The sequence below is a fragment of the Halichoerus grypus genome, chromosome 3, assembly GCF_964656455.1.
Source record: "Halichoerus grypus chromosome 3, mHalGry1.hap1.1, whole genome shotgun sequence".
Classification (NCBI taxonomy): Eukaryota; Metazoa; Chordata; class Mammalia; order Carnivora; family Phocidae; genus Halichoerus; species Halichoerus grypus.
In genome coordinates, this window is record NC_135714.1 from 32,459,253 (window position 1) to 32,464,672 (window position 5,420).

Here is a 5,420-nt window from a genome sequence, read left to right on the forward strand (position 1 = left end):
GAAAAAAATGAGTAAGTAAGGACTCATAAACAGAAATGAGTCCAAAGAAGTAAGGAGATTGGCCTACTTGGATAAAGATATGGGTATTAAGAAGTGGTAAGAGGTATTAACTGTCTTGTAGAGTGGAAATGAATTTAAAGGGTCTCAAATGCCCCTTTCAGGGAAGCATGTCTATGACTATTCAGGAGGCTATAATTTAATAACTTAAGGTAACATGGGCTCCTGGGTGGCTCAGTAGGTTAAGTATCTGCCTTCTGCTCAGGTCATGATCCTGGGGTCCTGGGATGGATCCCCACATCAGGCTCCGTGCTCAGTAGGGAGTCTGTTTCTCCCTCTGCCTGCCCCTCCCCCCTGCTAGTGCTCGCTCGCCCGCTCTCTCTCACAAAAATAAATAAAATCTTAAAAAAAATAAAATAAAATAAGGTAACATAATTGAAAGTAACCATAACAATCAATAGCATTTGTTTAGCTAAAAGGGAGGGGAAGAAAAAAGGAAGATCAACTTGTAGCCCAGAAAGAGGGAGTTAAGAACAAAAATGATGTGTCTATTTCAGCACTGTCTAGAGATGAGTGACACAGAATCTGGAAGTCAGAAGTGTTCTGGTTGGGGCGCCTGGGTGGCTCAGATGGTTAAGCGTCTGCCTTCAGCTCAGTTCATGATCTCCAGGTCCTGGGATCGAGCCCTGCGTCCAGCTCTCAGCTCAGTGGGGAGCCTGCTTCTCCCTCTCCCTCTGCCTCTCCCCCTGCTTGTGCTCTCTCTATCTCAAATGAATAAATAAAATCTTAAAAAAAAAAAAAAGTGTTCTGGTTTCAGAGAGGTGGGGTAAGAATAGGCTTTCCCAGTGTTCAGATGGCATGTTCTCCGAAGATTCTTTGCAATGATTCCACTCTCCCTTATGAATTCAGATTCCCAGGAATCATAATAATAGAAAGGGATGACTCAAATTTGAGATATAAGTATTCCAGGTACTGCAATAAAATTTCCCTACTATAATATCAAAGTTTCATTCTAGTGTAACCATTAGTCTCTTATGAGTTTAATCATTTTAAGTTAACATCTAAAGTCTCATTAACCCTGGGCCCATGAAGGGAAAAAAAAAATCTACCTTCCAGATCCACAAGGCTGAAGATGAAGTCTGAACTGTGATGAACCTAAAGAACTATCACACTGTAACACCCTTACTAAACAGCTAGCCAACCTCTCTAATTACAACCAGTATATCTGGAATACCTAAAAAGTAAAATTTCAAAGTATTTTTGGACCAGAGGATCTTTTGGGGTTACCATTTAATCCCAGAGCCAAGAGTTATAACATTCTTATATAAACATAGATTGAATGTCTACGCAATACAACTCTTGGGTTCAAGGAGTTCATAATTTAATAAGGTGCTCCCAAGCTAACAGCTCTTACCTGTTGCTGTTACCTCAGCACTTAGAATAGTAGGTTCTCAATAAATACTAATTGAATGAATGAGTAACTCTCCATAAAGGCCTGTTTGAGATGAAGACTGTTATTTGAATATCTTTAGCTCAAATGGCTGATCATTGTATTTTTGCTGAAACTGTCCAGAATACTTTCAGCCTCCCTTTTTTATGTAGAACTTTGGCATGTCTTTCCAGAGATACTTCTTTTTTTTTTCTTCAAAGATTTTATTTATTTATTTGAGAGAGAAAGAATGAGACACAGAGAGAACATGAGAGGGGGGAGGGTCAGAGGGAGAAGCAGACTCCTCACTGAGCAGGGAGCCGGATATGGGACTCGATCCCGGGACTCCAGGATCATGACCTGAGCCGAAGGCAGTCAGTCAACCGACTGAGCCACCCGGGCGCCCCTCCAGAGATACTTCTTATCCACCTTGATTGCCAGGCTGTATTCAGCTTGCCTTACATACAGCAGCTAGGTAAACTATTGATGGACCTATATTATAGACTTACATGTGTTTTGGGGTGTCCCTGTGGTGCTATTTCACATGAAGCATGGCTTGTAGATGACAATGGGAAAATTACTGAAGTACTGTGCAAGTCCCAATAAATTGTCACTTGCAAGTTTCAATAAAATCTTCAATCTTCATTATGGAGTGTGATACAACATTAGTGTTAGTAATATACTTTGCCACAGATGTCTTCTGATTCCATATTCCATTTCTACTTCTATGTACCTTCTGATTTTCTGTTGTGCTGTCAGGGAAATGGGAATGTTTGCTTACTGAGTGTGTCAGTTTGAAATGAGTTTTTACCTCTGTATTTTGGGAAAATCTCAATAATCCAGACTGTTCCAAAACTACTCTTCATCTAAAATTTTATAAATTCAGATCAATATTTCAACCTAGAACATGTGGCTAACAAATATCGAAGGTCCTATTACAATCTAAGCTGAATATAATCCATCCATCCCCACCCCTCTTCAGTATACGCGGCATAATTACCCAGTAGCTAAGGCAATGGACGTTGCAGTTGGATACATCAACTGCACACATCACCGTAGTCATTTCCAAAAATTAAATACTAACAGATGCCTGACCCGGGGAAAAATATTTTATCAGTGAGAAAGGCAGTGTTAATGTTATACCTAAAGGGCATCATATAAAGCCGTGTAAATAAGAGGGAAGATGAAGTATGCTCATTAGTTACATACTTAATGTTTGAGAAAGGAGTACAGCAATGGGAGAAGAAATGAGATCCTTTCAATGAGGGTTGTCTACCACTTACCTTAACTAGATGTCGGGTACTAACAAGCACATCTCAGAGCAGACAGTAAGCTCTTTCATTTCCAGAACCCCCCTGAAGAAACAGACCAGACTACTGTTCTCCATTTCATAGGAGATTTGAAGAAACTCAAAGACTCACTGTGTCTTTGAGGGCAGTCAGTGGACAGCTACTCCTCTGTATATCTGTGAAAAGCTCCCTACCAGTGAATCCTTCTTTTCAATAAACCGTAATTTTCAAGCCTACTCAGTTATCTTCCTATATATAAGAAGTATGATTTTTCTTGTTTCTTTTCTTTTTTAAAGATTATTTATTTATTCATTTGAGAGAGAGAGCGCACAAGCAGGGGCAGAGGCAGAGGGAGAAAAAGATTCCCCGCTGAGCAGGGAGCCCCATGCGGGGCTCGATCCCAGGACCCTGAGATCATGACCTGAGCCAAGGCAGGCGCTTAACCGACTAAGCCACCCAGGCGCCCCAAGAAGTATGATTTTTCCAGGACTCACACAAACATGATCTGAAGTACCCAAGAAAGGCCTTCCTGACATGAAATAAAGCAATTACATGGTGTGGCAGTCAACAATGGATTCCAGGACAGCCCGTACAGATGTCACGATAGAATGTCAGGATTTCGCCCTCAAGGGCTTTCTGGCTTCGTTTTCTCTTTAGTTTCTTAAGAAGGGTGGCTAGTGCCAGGAGGAAAGCAGCAGCTCCCCAGGTGAGCAGACTAAACACAAACAAAAGACCAGGACTCCGAGACCAAAATGGGGTCCCTAACCAGACGACCGCTTCCTTCGGTGGACGTTCGGCTTCCTGGAAAAATCTCATTTGTTTCAAGTCAGAAAGTGAGAAAAAGCAGAAAGAGAAGCGGCTGGAAGACTCGCGAGGGTAGAATAAAAAGCCCACGCTATCCCATCCTCAGGGCAGCGGACCAAAAGGCGATTCCCGCCCAGAGTCCAAAGGAGGAGACCAGGGTCGTGAGACTGGGAGCCCCTGACCGAGCGCAGAGCGCAACCCGGAGCAGCGCGCACTCCCCCGCCCCGCTCCCCGCACATCCCACCGGGACCCGGGACCTCCCCAACGGGGCGGCAGGGCCAGCCCCAGAAAGGCGCTTACCCACTTCCAGGCACCGAGCGCAGCGGCCGCTCCTATCCCGACCGCTCGGACAGCTCCTCGCTACGGGCCGCGCTGCAGCAGCTTCTGCGCTCTCGTCCTGCTCCGCCTGACCTCCCCTCACCGCACGCCCCTCCTTCAGGCTGCCAAGCACAGCACCCAGAGTCCCGGGCCCGAGCCCGTATTTAAAGGATTCTGCCCGAGAAGGCGGAGGCTTCATGCCCCCGCAGCCAGGCCCTCCAGGACTCTGCCCTCCGCCGCATCCCTGCTCCTCCTCCCGCCACACTAGGCCCGGGCCCGCCCCTATTTCCTGCGGGCCCCAGGGGCGGGGAGTCGGGGCGGGGCTAATCGTAGCTAGATGAGGAGGCCCCGCCCCTATCCGACCCTGGGCGAATCCGCTCAAGCCAGCTCAGCGGTCCCGCCCCTACCGCGAACGGCACGGGGCGGGGCTGCGTGCGCGGCGAGTTGGCTGAGGTTCCCGGGTTGGGTTTCCAGGTGCCGCTAGGCCGGGAATAGTTTCCCGGCATGAAGCCGGTGTCTCGTCGTCTGGCCCCGCTTTCCTCCCTGTGTCCCGGCCCCCGCTGACGGTCAGCGCTGCGGTGGTACCGCGGGCGCGCCAGGTCGGCCATAATCTAGGACTGCGGGGATACTGGGCCGGCTGCGGCCCGAGGGGACCGGAAGGTCTCGGCCCCCTTTCCGGTCTCCCCAGCGGCCCCGACGGCCGACCTCGTCTTTCGGCCCCCTAGACCCTGCGGGTCAGACCGCCCGGCGGCTTACCACCACCAGCCCCCGCCACGTCCTGCGGGCCGGCGGCCCAAGGTTTAGTCAGATCCCTTCCCTCGCCACTTCTGGGAAGGAGGCGCCTCACGTCAGTAGGATGCTGAGTCTTGTCGAGACTGGACCAGTTAGTGCCTCCGCCCTGATCCCGGGGAGAAATGACACACACGCCCTCCAGACATATTTTCCAGAGCTCCTCCTGCCAAATTCGGGATCTGGGTTGTCAGTGCTGAGAGTTTGCAACATACAAGTTCCGTGTATGCGGCAGAGTAAAATCAATGTATGGACGCTGACCGTTTGTTTTGTTTTTTGTTTTTTGTTTTTTTAAATGAGGAGGGCAGTTCTGTTCTCTTTCTTCTCTCCAAAGTCATCTTAAGTCTCAGATCTGAGAAGAGAAAAGCAGTCATGACTTTTTTTGTGTTCCTCATTAAGAATTACATCAGGTTACATAATCTGTACTTGAAGTCAAAGACCATTTTTAAATACGTCATGAGGAACGTGATTAGGAGTTTATAAAGACACATTAAAATGCCTCATAGATGATGGGTTTTTTTTAAAGTTTTATTTAAGTAATCTCTACATTCAATATGGGGCTCCAACTCACCCTCAGGAGATCAAGAGTCCCATGCTCTTCCGAATGAGCCAACCAGGCACCCCGAGATGTTGGTTTTTTTTTTTTTTTTCTTTAAATATTTGAGAGAGAGAGATAGTGAGACAGAGCACGAGCGGGAAGGAGAGGGAGAAGCAGACTCCTGGTGAGCAGGGAGCCCTATGCCCGCTGATCCCAGGACCCCGGGATCATAACCCGAGCGGAAGGCAGGCGCCCA

The 5,420-nt window shown here is 47.7% G+C and overlaps 1 protein-coding gene across 3 annotated transcripts in view; it reads right to left on the reverse strand.

The window, feature by feature from the left end:
- UGDH (UDP-glucose 6-dehydrogenase) overlaps nucleotides 1-4,124 on the reverse strand; it is a 31,343-nt gene extending 27,219 nt beyond the window's left edge. Inside the window, exons 1-2 of one of the 3 annotated variants that reach the window (XM_078068523.1) lie at nucleotides 3,820-4,124; nucleotides 1,936-2,178 (exon numbers count right to left, since the gene is read on the reverse strand). The gene's annotated coding sequence lies outside the window, so the exon portion shown is untranslated. Of the gene's footprint in view, nucleotides 1-1,935; nucleotides 2,179-3,267; nucleotides 3,288-3,819 lie in introns of those variants that run through there. The other 2 variants (XM_036112106.2, XM_036112109.2) reach the window with 2 other exon arrangements.
- Between the last annotated feature and the right edge of the window lie 1,296 nt (nucleotides 4,125-5,420).